This window comes from Antedon mediterranea, chromosome 5 (assembly GCF_964355755.1).
Source record: "Antedon mediterranea chromosome 5, ecAntMedi1.1, whole genome shotgun sequence".
NCBI lineage: Eukaryota > Metazoa > Echinodermata > Crinoidea > Comatulida > Antedonidae > Antedon > Antedon mediterranea.
Genome location: NC_092674.1, coordinates 31718494 through 31730812, shown reverse-complemented (window position 1 = coordinate 31730812; position 12319 = coordinate 31718494). Strand labels below are relative to the sequence as shown.

At 33.1% G+C, this 12319-nt stretch overlaps 3 long non-coding RNA genes across 3 annotated transcripts; all 3 read right to left on the bottom strand.

Annotated features, from left to right (window-relative positions):
- Positions 1 to 1007: 1007 nt before the first annotated feature.
- LOC140048568 (uncharacterized) lies at positions 1008 to 3366 on the bottom strand. Its single transcript, XR_011845094.1, has 3 exons — positions 3340 to 3366; positions 1352 to 1444; positions 1008 to 1248 (listed from the first exon to the last, which is right to left on the bottom strand). It is a non-coding gene; the product is annotated as an uncharacterized lncRNA (long non-coding RNA).
- A 244-nt stretch (positions 3367 to 3610) lies between these two features.
- On the bottom strand, positions 3611 to 5019 carry LOC140049212 (uncharacterized). The gene is made up of 6 exons (XR_011845215.1): positions 4950 to 5019; positions 4667 to 4762; positions 4269 to 4346; positions 4070 to 4165; positions 3843 to 3935; positions 3611 to 3688 (listed from the first exon to the last, which is right to left on the bottom strand). It is a non-coding gene; the product is annotated as an uncharacterized lncRNA (long non-coding RNA).
- Positions 5020 to 6286: 1267 nt separating this feature from the next.
- Positions 6287 to 9892, bottom strand: LOC140050526 (uncharacterized). The gene is made up of 3 exons (XR_011845400.1): positions 9875 to 9892; positions 6596 to 6673; positions 6287 to 6502 (listed from the first exon to the last, which is right to left on the bottom strand). It is a non-coding gene; the product is annotated as an uncharacterized lncRNA (long non-coding RNA).
- Positions 9893 to 12319: the final 2427 nt, after the last annotated feature.

The following is a 12319-nucleotide window of genomic DNA, read 5'->3' as shown; positions in this document are numbered from 1 at the left end:
TTTTCGACATAACTGGTTTCTATATGAGGATATCGGTATATATGATCAAATATCCCTGTAGAGGGATTTTTTTTTAAAAAAAATGATTTCTAGAGCACTATAATATGATATCGCAATATATGATCATATACAGCAATATTATCGCATAATAATTGAATTTTAAAAACTTGATATTTTGGCCATTTTTCGAAAAAATAGCCAATATTCGACTATTTTTCCCGAAAAAAAAAAATGATTTCTAGAGCACTATAATATGATATCGCAATATATGATCATATACACTAATATTATCGCATAATAATTGAATTTTAAAAACTTGATATTTTGGCCATTTTTCGAAAAAAATCTCGAAAAATTGCTGAAATAATTATATTTTACAAGATCGATATTTTATTAATTTTTTAAAACAATCTCTAGTACAGGGAAAATTTAAAATTGCTGAAATAATTGATATTTCGTAACTTTTTGAAAAAATCTCTGTCAAATTGTCACGCGCAGAATCACATAATGTGTTTGACCCTTATTTTTTGACATAACTGGTTTACCGATATGATCTACGCATGTTAAAAATGTTGATGTTTTTGCTGAAGTAATTGACATGCGCAGAATCACGAAATTTATTCTGCGCATGTTACCTCAACATATTTCACACAAAGTCGATATTTTGGTAATTTTTTGAAAAAAAACTCCGTACTATTATAGTACAGGGAAATTTGTCGAAAACGGTCAAGTTTGGACCTTTTATGTTTCTGAAAAATTGGCATGTGCGAAATCAAATAATGTGGTTTGCGCATGTTACCTCAATATTTTAAAAGTCGTTTTTTTACCATTTTGCGAAAAAAAATTTGCATGTGTAAAATCACATAATGTGTTATGCGCACGAAACACTGTCCGTACCTCCTGGATGCAATACCTGGATAACAGCATTGTATCTTCTGAAAAAATATGATAGTCTTTTAAAGTATTTCATATAAAGGTCGATTTATTTAAGATATAATATATTTCGACTTGTTTAAAAATTAGCATAATGTTATTGTTTAATAAAGGTAAACTATCGCCTGCGACGCCTGTTAACTGTGCTTTCGTATCCCGCACCAATAGGACGCCTTGTCCAAAATAGGTTAATTGTGCTTAGTATCCCGCATCAGTAGGTTTTGGTTGAATCACAGCAAAGTAGCTACCGACCGCTTGGCATTGGTTGTATGTTTGATTACATATTCCGGAACAGCAGTTGTTATCAGTTTTGCACTGAGAAAAAAAAGTGTGCGAGTGTGAATTACCTCCATATATAAATGAAGTCAATAATACGGATTAAAGGTAAAACAACAATATTATTATTAGGCCTACTCACCCCTTCGCCTACAGAATTACAACCACATCGGTTATCACCTCCAACAAACCATGGTCGACATATATCCGTGCAACAGTCACTCGCTTGAGTACACTGAAATAATCATATTATTAATAATCATAGCGCAAATTACATTAACTATATTATTGCACCGTCTGTACTATTCTAGCACTAATTACATTAACTATATTATTGCACCGTCCGTACTATTCTAGCGCAAATTACATTAACTATATTATTGCAACGTCCGTAATATTCTAGCGCAAATTAGGCTACATTAACTATATTATTGCACCGTCCGTAATATTCTAGCGCTAATTACATTAACTATATTATTGCACCGTCCTATTCTAGCGTGTAATCATAGCGCAAATTACATTAACTATATTATTGCACCGTCCGTACTATTCTAGCGCAAATTACATTAACTATATTATTGCACCGTCCGTACTATTCTAGCGCAAATTACATTAACTATATTATTGCACTGTCCGTACTATTCTAGCGCCAATTACATTAACTATATTATTGCACCGTCCGTAATATTCTAGCGCAAATTACATTAACTATATTATTGCACCGTCCGTACTATTCTAGCGCAAATTACATTAACTATATTATTGCACCGTCCGTACTATTCTAGCGCTAATTACATTAACTATATTATTGCACCGTCCGTACTATTCTAGCGCAAATTACATTAACTATATTATTGCACCGTCCGTAGGCCTACTATTCTAGCGCTAATTACATTAACTATATTATTGCACCGTCCGTAATATTCTAGCGCAAATTACATTAACTATATTATTGCACCGTCCGTACTATTCTAGCGCTAATTACATTAACTATATTATTGCACCGTCCGTAATATTCTAGCGCTAATTACATTAACTATATTATTGCACCGTCCGTAATATTCTAGCGCAAATTACATTAACTATATTATTGCACCGTCCGTACTATTCTAGCGCAAATTACATTAACTATAATATTATTGCACCGTCCGTAATATTCTAGCGCAAATTACATTAACTATATTATTGCACCGTCCGTAATATTCTAGCGCAAATTACATTAACTATATTATTGCACCGTCCGTACTATTCTAGCGCAAATTACATTAACTATTATTATTGCGCACCGTCCGTACTATTCTAGCGTGTAAAAAGCATAGGCCTATTAATGCAACATCCGTACTATTCTAACTATAGGCCTATTAATGCACCGTCCGTACTATTCTAGCGTGTAAAAAGCCAAAACATAACTAAGCAAGAGCATGCGATTTAAGGAGTTGAACCTCTAAATTGCCTCTAAATCTATGACATTGTAGAACAATATTCTTTGGGAGTTAATCCATCAATGTGGCTGCTATGAGTACGGTGTTCTGTAGGCCTATTCCTGCAGAATTGTATAGTAGAGTAACTGTATAGTATATGTTTGGCGAAATCAATATGTTGATATAAAGTTTGTGGTACACCACGTAAAATATCTGAAAAGAACGATATTGAGTTTCTCGACGTTTCGATCAATATGTTTCGATATAGTATAGTGAAACTTTATATCAACAGTTGTACAAAGGAAAAGGCAGCACTAAACCGGCCATGCAGCTAGAAACCAATAGAAACAACAAATGACAAATATCAGTCACAACAGCAATCCGTGCAAAACCCGTGTTAGTAGATCTGGTATAGCCCGCGTAACATTAGCGCTTACCAAATCGCTCGGCAATGAGCAAATAACACATTGTAATTTGCCTTTAACATTACGGCACTCATTTGAACAGCATTCAGAATCCTCAGAGCACTATAGGAGATTATAATTAGTCTGTTAATCCTAATTATTAATAGGACAAAAGCAAGAGTCACAGCTATTATAATTATTTGATGATAAGTGCAGACAGGAATCATGAACTGGTTTACTGTATTAAAACAATGTAATAAAACAGCCTATAAGTTATACGTATTGTGTTCAAGTAACGAACCTACCTGTTCAGCCTTTTCCAAACAAGAATTACACGTTTTAAATCCGGATCCAACATCCTGACATTTCCCAGAACAGCAATCCGAGTTGTCAGTGCACTGAAAAAAAAACAAATTTAGAAGCAAAGTTAACAAAAACTCAATACATTAACTCAACCTCAAACAAGTTAGTTTAGGTACCCGCACTTGTTTGCTTGTTTTGGGGAGTAGAAGTAATGCATATAGTTGCTAATTGGTGTTTTGGTTTTTCTATAATTGTATTAAAACCAATGCTTACAAGATTGAGATCACCTCTGCAAGATCTGCATTGATTACTAGAGCACTGTCCAACACAGCAATCCTTGTCTGTCTGGCACTGCAAATCGTTAAACAAAAATGTCAAAATGATGAATAAATGGATCAATGGAGCCGCTTTACAAGCTGCTAGAGGAGATGCGGCTATAAGTAACACAATATTGTAGATATCCTAAACAAAACATAATTATAGTATGTAGGCCTATATATTTTACCCTTTCAAGTTGTCCGGCACACGGTTTCACTGGTTTTAAGCAGAATCCACTGATACACTCGTTGCCAGGGCAACAGTCAGATGTTTGTTCACACTGAATAGAATTATAAATTTAATTTTTGGTTTTTAAAAAGTTTTTCTGACCTAACTACACATTTTGTTAGTATTCATAAAAACTGTAACTAGTAATTAACCGTCCTAGAAACAAGAATAAAAACGGTGACTTACTGAATCAAATCTATCGTTACAGTTGACGCAGAGTCCATGCCCTACTGCTGGGCTGTAGCGACACTGATTAGAACAGCAGTCCACGTCTTCTTTGCACTAAAAACACAATTTCAGAGTATAGTGCATGTTGATAGTTTTGGAATTTCTATAATTGCCTATAAAGCGTTTCTTGGAACAATCTTAATCACAGTATACTTACTTGAACACCATCCTCTTTACATACGTTACATTTTCCACCAAGGCATTGTCCATAACAACAATCTTGATCTTTATTACACTACATTGATTAATAAAAAATATATAAGTGTAATTATTTAAAAAATATGAACAAAATTGTCAAAGTACTAGGTGTGCACGTCATTAAACATAATGTTAAATCTTACCAATTGCTTTATAAATACAGGATATTATTCTAACTTTGCATGCTGGGATCATAATAAACATAAAGGTCGGTTGGAGTAGACTTATTCTTTTAAATAAACCTTCTTTTGCAACTCTTGGCCTAATATTTGTTTCTGGTACAACTTTCCAAGTATTTAAGAGGAATCATTGTATGTCAACGAAACCGCTGCTCCCTGTAGTGATAAAGCAACCTACCTTCTCGTTCAGATCCTTGCAAATCACACACTGTCTCAAGTCATTTTGACCAAGTACACGACATCTTCCAGAACAACATTGAGAGTCTGCAGTACACTATATAACATATTATTTAAGTTATATAGTTAGTTCATAAGCACCATAATACACAATCATTTTGACCAATGTCGTATAGTATTAGGCCTATAACTAGATTTGTCCACAGTGAATCTAAAATGCAACATTTTCTGATACTATTCCTGGTTTTTTTTTTACATTATAACGATTGTTAAAGTATAGTTACCTGTTTATCAGTATCAAAACAAGACGAACATTTGTTATTGATGCAACTCTGTTCACAACAGTCAGCCGCTGTATTACACTGTAAGAAAACGCGTTCGTGGTTTTTATAAACGGTTTCTGAATGATACAAACGCGCCGGAATGATCTTTTAAGGCGATGCCACAAATTATGATTTACTTTATTGTAATTATCTTATTTATTTAAGATTAAAACATGTTGATCGAAATTCCCCTACCTCTTCCTCTATGTCTTTACATGTTACACACGTTTTCTCTTCATCGGTTCCGAGTTGCCGACATCGCTCTGAACAACACTGCTGGTCCCACTTGCACTGTCATACAAAACATTGATTCAGAAAATAACCAAATCGGTTTCACAATAAACACATTCTTTTCCCACCTCCTCTCGTAATAATAAAGTATTCTAACTAAACCGTAGAGAAGCAAACAATACAAATGTGAGTCACTTTGTCTATACAATTCTGTTCATCGCGGGACATGCACCTTGTCGAATTTATATACGTGTCCCAGACCGTTCCTTCTCAATATCTCGACTATATAGTGTCAATAACATCTCTTTAAAGATAATTTGCATGTGTAGTTTCTTTTTACCATGACCTATAGCAATAATATTACCTCATCATCCTTAGTGGAACGCGCGGTTACATTGAATTATTAAATTGTAACAACAATGACATGACAACAGCAACAATTATGATCATAATAATAATAATAATAATCGGATAATAATAAATTTGCTCAGTTACGATACTTAGACAAAGGAAAGGTGAGACAAAGGAAAGGTAAAGTTTTCGTCTGTGCTGTGTATTTATAATTTATTTAATCATACAGTTCTAAGAAAGAAAATATATATATCCCGTTTCCAAAAAGTAATATTTTACAAATTTCTATTACAATAGCCACAACCGTTACCAGTTATCACCACCAATACCCCCACCACCATAATCATCACCATTTAACGTTTAGAATATATTGTGTTTGGTTACATTATGGAAGATAAAATAGTGAAATTATCGACGAGGAGGGTGGCATTATGAATACTGATGTGTGACAGTAAGATTATTGGTAAGGGGCATTGTGCCATGACTATAACACAATGTGAAAATAACTTTGACATCACCAAATTTACTCTCAAATAATAATGCGTGCTTTATGTTATATACGAGTACGTGCATTTTGTATTCCCACTTTATACAGTAGTTCCGTCTAACCTTCACCATGTGAATTGAATATTGTAGGCAGTATGTGTGTTTTTATCTAAATTATTGATGAACCGCAACCAATAAACAAAAACATTGCAAGACATTTCGTTCTTCCGTGACTTTATTTTCCCGTGTAGAATGAGTATAATCCATATTATTATTATTATAGTTTAATTAAGTTGTGCTCCATGTCTATAGTGTGAAGAAGTCTAACAGTTGTAGTAGTGTCCGTTGCCTACCTGAGAACCAAAGCCTTTACACGTGAGGCATTGTGGGTAGCCGTATCCGATGTCTTTGCATTGCTTTGAACAACAGTCATCAGGCCGATAGCACTAGGATAAACAAAAACGAGAAAATAAAAACAATTTTCTAAAGCTTGTTGAAAATTAATTTAAAATAAATCTATGAATATTAATTATACTTACACGATATCCGTCTGGTTTACAGGTTGTACATTTACGGTTGTTGCAGTTTCCTTCACAACAGTCAGAGCTTGAAGTACACTAATAAAACACAACTAGTTAGTTAATTACAGGCTTATTATATTGTTGCAGTTTCCTTCACAACAGTCAGAGCTTTAAGTACACTAATAAAACACAACTAGTTAGTTAATTACAGGCTTATTATATTGTTGCAGTTTCCTTCACAACAGTCAGAGCTTGAAGTACACTAATAAAACACAACTAGTTAGTTAATTACAGGCTTATTATATTGTTGCAGTTTCCTTCACAACAGTCAGAGCTTTAAGTACACTAATAAAACACAACTAGTTAGTTAATTACAGGCTTATTATATTGTTGCAGTTTCCTTCACAACAGTCAGAGCTTGAAGTACACTAATAAAACACAACTAGTTAGTTAATTACAGGCTTATTATATTGTTGCAGTTTCCTTCACAACAGTCAGAGCTTGAAGTACACTAATAAAACACAACTAGTTAGTTAATTACAGGCTTATTATATTGTTGCAGTTTCCTTCACAACAGTCAGAGCTTTAAGTACACTAATAAAACACAACTAGTTAGTTAATTACAGGCTTATTATATTGTTGCAGTTTCCTTCACAACAGTCAGAGCTTGAAGTACACTAATAAAACACAACTAGTTAGTTAATTACAGGCTTATTATATTGTTGCAGTTTCCTTCACAACAGTAAGAGCTTTAAGTACACTAATAAAACACAACTAGTTAGTTAATTACAGGCTTATTATATTGTTGCAGTTTCCTTCACAACAGTCAGAGCTTGAAGTACACTAATAAAACACAACTAGTTAGTTAATTACAGGCTTATTATATTGTTGCAGTTTCCTTCACAACAGTCAGAGCTTGAAGTACACTAATAAAACACAACTAGATAGTTAATTACAGGCTTATTATATTGTTGCAGTTTACTTCACAACAGTCAGAGCTTTAAGTACACTAATAAAACACAACTAGTTAGTTAATTACAGGCTTATTATATTGTTGCAGTTTCCTTCACAACAGTCAGAGCTTTAAGTACACTAATAAAACACAACTAGTTAGTTAATTACAGGCTTATTATATTGTTGCAGTTTCCTTCACAACAGTCAGAGCTTGAAGTACACTAATAAAACACAACTAGTTAGTTAATTACAGGCTTATTATATTGTTGCAGTTTCCTTCACAACAGTAAGAGCTTTAAGTACACTAATAAAACACAACTAGTTAGTTAATTACAGGCTTATTATATTGTTGCAGTTTCCTTCACAACAGTCAGAGCTTGAAGTACACTAATAAAACACAACTAGTTAGTTAATTACAGGCTTATTATATTGTTGCAGTTTCCTTCACAACAGTCAGAGCTTGAAGTACACTAATAAAACACAACTAGATAGTTAATTACAGGCTTATTATATTGTTGCAGTTTCCTTCACAACAGTCAGAGCTTTAAGTACACTAATAAAACACAACTAGTTAGTTAATTACAGGCTTATTATATTGTTGCAGTTTCCTTCACAACAGTCAGAGCTTGAAGTACACTAATAAAACACAACTAGTTAGTTAATTACAGGCTTATTATATTGTTGCAGTTTCCTTCACAACAGTCAGAGCTTGAAGTACACTAATAAAACACAACTAGATAGTTAATTACAGGCTTATTATATTGTTGCAGTTTACTTCACAACAGTCAGAGCTTTAAGTACACTAATAAAACACAACTAGTTAGTTAATTACAGGCTTATTATATTGTTGCAGTTTCCTTCACAACAGTCAGAGCTTTAAGTACACTAATAAAACACAACTAGTTAGTTAATTACAGGCTTATTATATTGTTGCAGTTTCCTTCACAACAGTCAGAGCTTGAAGTACACTAATAAAACACAACTAGTTAGTTAATTACAGGCTTATTATATTGTTGCAGTTTCCTTCACAACAGTAAGAGCTTTAAGTACACTAATAAAACACAACTAGTTAGTTAATTACAGGCTTATTATATTGTTGCAGTTTCCTTCACAACAGTCAGAGCTTGAAGTACACTAATAAAACACAACTAGTTAGTTAATTACAGGCTTATTATATTGTTGCAGTTTCCTTCACAACAGTCAGAGCTTGAAGTACACTAATAAAACACAACTAGATAGTTAATTACAGGCTTATTATATTGTTGCAGTTTACTTCACAACAGTCAGAGCTTTAAGTACACTAATAAAACACAACTAGTTAGTTAATTACAGGCTTATTATATTGTTGCAGTTTCCTTCACAACAGTCAGAGCTTGAAGTACACTAATAAAACACAACTAGTTAGTTAATTACAGGCTTATTATATTGTTGCAGTTTCCTTCACAACAGTCAGAGCTTGAAGTACACTAATAAAACACAACTAGTTAGTTAATTACAGGCTTATTATATTGTTGCAGTTTCCTTCACAACAGTCAGAGCTTTAAGTACACTAATAAAACACAACTAGTTAGTTAATTACAGGCTTATTATATTGTTGCAGTTTCCTTCACAACAGTCAGAGCTTGAAGTACACTAATAAAACACAACTAGTTAGTTAATTACAGGCTTATTATATTGTTGCAGTTTCCTTCACAACAGTCAGAGCTTGAAGTACACTAATAAAACACAACTAGTTAGTTAATTACAGGCTTATTATATTGTTGCAGTTTCCTTCACAACAGTCAGAGCTTTAAGTACACTAATAAAACACAACTAGTTAGTTAATTACAGGCTTATTATATTGTTGCAGTTTCCTTCACAACAGTCAGAGCTTGAAGTACACTAATAAAACACAACTAGTTAGTTAATTACAGGCTTATTATATTGTTGCAGTTTCCTTCACAACAGTCAGAGCTTGAAGTACACTAATAAAACACAACTAGTTAGTTAATTACAGGCTTATTATATATTATATTGACATGCTTCGGTTATACATGGATCTTTGAATAAATTTGCTGAATATGGAGAGTATAAAGATATAATTATATCAAAAACGGCAAAACGTTTGTTTAAAGAATAATAATCAAATGTTATTCCATACCATGCCAAGATACAAAACCAAAGGAGTTACAGGGGAATTATATTGTTTACTATTTTTTTTAACGACATATTAAAAATTAAGTCCATATGTAACATCAAAGTATTTTATACCGTGACAACTTCTATAATGAAAATTAATGTAAATTGTATAGGCTAGGTTTTTGGACGATAATTATGTGAACAACGGCAGTTAGAAGTACTTACAGAGTCACCTGATTGCTTGCATGTGAAACATTTGTTGTCTTTACATTGTCCATTACAACATTGACTGTCCGATTTGCACTGTACAGATAATTATTTATTTTTAATTTATATTATTTTAGATCAGTATATCATTATACGACTACTCCCAAAAAATCTGACATACCGAGTAGCTCATCACTAACTAACTTAAGTTTAAATGAACACGAACAATCTTTCTATAAATCGTTACAACTAACTTATACAGATTGTGCAATAAAACATTATAATTATTTTTAATTATAACAAAATATTTTGTACTGTTGGTGAACATTTGAAATAAACTTACCCAGGCAAATTCTGGTTTACATTCAAAACATCTTCGATTTCTGCAGTCATTGTTACAACAATCGCTGTTTGAGTTACACTTAAAATAGATCAGAATCAGTTTGTAAGATGAAAGACAATTTCTGAATTATTTTTGAATATTTCATAGCAGAAAATAGTGAACGAGATATACACTTTGAATTCATGCACATTTACTTGGATGTGTCTTTGTCACTAACTATAGTAACTTACGGATTTTCCAACTTCTTTACAAAGAACACACTTGTTGTCTTTACAGTTTCCATCACAGCATTCACTGTCAAATCGGCACTAAAGACCACAGAGAAAATGTTATGTTAATAATATACATACACATACCTGTAATTTCTTTATTGAGTTATACAATAATTCTATATTTACCGACTGCCATGGCTGCCTGCACACAAAACACCTTCCATTCCTACAATCTCTGCTACAGCAGTCAGTGTCCTTTGTACACTGTTGATGTTTAAAATAGTATTATTAAGAAGAGTATTATAAGAACAATTCCTCAAAAGAACTATTGAAGACTTGATATCTATACAGTGGCAGATCCGGATTCAACATCCCTATTTCCTCCCTTTTATTTTTAAAATTTGGTTTGAACTTACCATGGGATAAACGAATTTCTATCTACTTTTATCAAACAATTGATTGAATTCTAAATGTTAGTTTAAGCTTAGGTTTTTAACGGATTATAAATCAGTGGCGGCACGAATAGCGTTTATAAATCTAAGATTGTGAAAGTAGCCTATCATGGTGTATCAATTCTACTTACAACTGCATTATTTCCGCCACACCTACTCTTGCATTTGTTACTACGACAAAGTCCACTACAGCATGATCGGTCTGATTTGCACTATAAGATAAGGGACGACTATTAGTCGATCGTAACATTAATATGAGCAATATTGTTTTGCTGTTATGGTAATCCAACAATTGTGATTAAAGTATTTTACAACAATGAACTGCTTCTGCTACATCCATCTGACCTCGTGCATTTTATTTTGTGTTATGTTCTTCGTATACCTTTCTTATAATTACTTTTGCTTGGACTCCACAATTAAAGCTTTACTTACAGTGAGGTACCGTTTTTCATATTTGATGTTATTATAGAAGATTTTTTGTATTTGTTATTGAAAAGAAATTATTAGGAATTAAATGAAATTAGAGTAAGAGCAATAGGCTAATACAAAAAACTTCCAAAATAAGTCGGTTTGCTATAATTCAACATTCCTGGCTGTAACTGTGAGTGCTTAAAATAAAATAATTCTCACCCATTTTCCAAGAGCTAGACATGAGTTGGAGTCACACCCATCTTGTCCTGAACTACTACTACTACTACTACTACTACTATCGCTACCACATCTGCTCTTACTGCCGCTGCTACTACTACTACTGCTACTGCCGCTACCACTACTGCCGCTACCGCTACTACCACTGTTACTTCCCCCACCACCATGCTTCCTCTTACCACTGCTGCTTCCTGAAGCTTCAATTAAAGCGGCACATACCAAAAGGCCAATGACTACCAATTTAAGATTCATTTCGAGATATAATATTGTTCTCTTGTTGCATGTGTAAATAAATGTTTGCTTATGATTTGCTTGCTGTGAGTATGCGGTATATATAGTTGGTTAGGATTATTCACTTAAAGAGGATTAAAAGAAAACAACATCCGTTAAGAAATCTGTCGGATCACCATCTGCCAACTTGAATAAACAAACAATCTTCAGTGATTTTATTTAAAAAAAGATAATGTTATTGTTAATAATATTTTACTAATAATGTGTTGTATGTCAAGATATGGATCCATACCACCAATTCGAAAAGTCATTTTATTTGTACGGGAGTAGTTTATGCATAAATATAAAATATGAACAAGAAAAAGATGCTCCAACTGGGCGGTCATCATTGAGATACTTGTTGACCACAGTGACGTTCAGAAGCTTTTAATATTAAGTGGACGCTATAAATTACAAAGGGTTAAAATAATAGCATTTATTTGAGTTCGAATGAAATCAGCTCAAGGTTGGCGCCAGCGGGGGAAGGGGGAATAGGGTCCTTTTGTCTGGGAGAGTTAGGCCTCCTACCAGAAAAAAA